The following is a 2322-nucleotide window of genomic DNA, read 5'->3' as shown; positions in this document are numbered from 1 at the left end:
AGGTGTTGTGGCTCACGCCTATAATCCCAGCACTTTGGGAGGCCGAGGCGGGTGAATCACCTGAGGTCAGGAGTTCAAGATCATCCTGGCCAACATGGCAACACACCATCTCTACTAAAAATATAAAAATTAGCCGGGCATGGTGGCAGGCACCTGTAATCCCAGCTACTCAGGAGACTGAGGCAGGGAGAATCACTTGAAACTGAGAGGTGGAGGTTGCAGTGAGCCAAGTTCATGCCTCTGCACTCCAGCCCAGATGACAGAGTAAGACTCCATCTCAAAAAACAAGAAAAAAAATAGAATATTGATATTCTGTCAACCACACCATAGCTTAATGTTGGTCCAGATCTAGGTGGAAACTTAGTTTTTTAACTCTATCTTCTTCCTAGCGGCAGGCTCCCTGGCCAACTTGAAAAGGTTATAAAAGGCTTGGTCGAGCCATGGTGTCCAGCTTCTCTGAGGTACCTAGACCTCATATCCAGGCATATAGAGTCTCTTGGCCTTGGCCAAGTCACCCGAGGAATGAAGGCAGTAGCTATGGGCACCATTCGATATTTTCCTAGTACAACCTGGTAGTCCCAGCAGTGCCGAAGCTGCTAGCTTCCCATTGAAACAAGACATGTGTTTTCTGAAAGGAAAGTATACTGAAAACATCAAGACTGAGAGAGAAAAAATTGAAAGCATTTCATATTTAATAGTCCCCAAAGAAGCATCATAGGGAATATTAAACTCAAAACCTTACTGGGCTGTACCTGTGTTGAGTATTTTTACCATTTTGACTTACACACAGAGAGAGAATCATTCTCTTGAGTGTGTAGCACCTATAAAGGCATGATTCAGCTCTGCCTCTAGGAAGGCTGAGACATCATATCCCAGAGATACCTGGGTGATCACATGGAAATGGCTGAATATGAATTTGTTGGGTCCTGGCCATCATAAAGGCAAGAGAAGCTATAGCCAAGGGATCTCAGGCAAACCCCTACCTGTGTCACAGCCTGTCACTAATTCTGTTTACCGGGGCTTCCATTTCTCCATCTTCCCATCACCACTCTCCTTCCCTCCCTGATTGCACCATGGTTTCATCCCAAGGCTAAATATTTAATATGAAGAACACTCTGCCCAAGGTAGAAGGAGAGAAGAAATAAGAGAAACTCCTGTGAGAATGTGTGTATGATATTAGGCTATCCCTGACTCTTCTTGTAAAACAATGGTGCCCATTTCAACTGAATCGTCTAGAAAGAGATGTCAGACATATCTAAGTGATTCTGTAGACTGAACTCATCTAAATCTCTCATACCCACCTGAGGGTCCCTCTCTCGAATGGACAGGGGAATCTCATGTTCCACCTCATCCCTCAGCCCCTCAGTTTGGTTCCTGGGCCCTCTACCTGCACTGGCCCAGCATCCCCACAGATGGTGCCCAAGACACTGTCTGAAATGCAGGTACAACAAAAATATACATCTCCTTACGGTGCCGAAGACACTGTCTAAAATTCAGGTACAACAAAAATATAAATCTCCTTTACTTCAAATACATGTGGAGAGTGGGGAAAACTGGCAGCTGCTTCCTATGACCTACCCATATGATGTGGATAGAGCTGGAATTTGAAGGGAGGCCAACATGTGACTTGCAAAGGATGGGTGAAAAGGAAGGCAAGCAGAGCGATAGGTAGCTGCCCACACCTACTTGTCAAAAAAACATTCCTACTGCTATTTGGGGATATAAAATGCCTTTGAAAGCAGCTCACATTTTAAACCTTTTAATGATAATAAAAATTTTAATACTGATATTGTAAACATTCATCAAGTACAGACTATTTATGGTCATTCCACTAAGATCTTTATTATCTCATTTAATCTTCACAACAATCTTAGACAGTAATACTAGTATCTCATTTCACAGATTAGGAAACCAAGCCTGAGAGATTACATTACCCATAGTAGCCCAGCTAATATATTATGTCAAAACTATACTTTTAACCTCCACATTACGCTACCTCCTTTAAAAATTATTCTCCAGGAATATAGGTGAAATGCCTATGAAATACAAGTCCATAATTGGAAAAGTGGGCTTATGGTAAAGGGAATATTACATCTATGTACAGTGATAAAGAGAAAGGAAAAGATAGGAGTATATTTATTATTTTAAAATGTATCTGTCACCTCTGAATATACTTGCTTTCTGTGGCATGCTTGTGCAAAACTAACAAATTACTTTATATTAATAAAGAAATAAACCTTTATGTACTCAGTTATTGATGCTAATAATTTTATTTCCAAAGTTAGAAATATTTTTCTATAATTTAATAAATTAATTTTTTTT

The sequence above is a fragment of the Mandrillus leucophaeus genome, unplaced genomic scaffold (assembly GCF_000951045.1).
Source record: "Mandrillus leucophaeus isolate KB7577 unplaced genomic scaffold, Mleu.le_1.0 Scaffold1209, whole genome shotgun sequence".
NCBI classification, from domain to species: Eukaryota; Metazoa; Chordata; class Mammalia; order Primates; family Cercopithecidae; genus Mandrillus; species Mandrillus leucophaeus.
The sequence above is the reverse complement of the archived record's forward strand: the minus strand, read 5'-3'. Positions refer to the sequence as shown.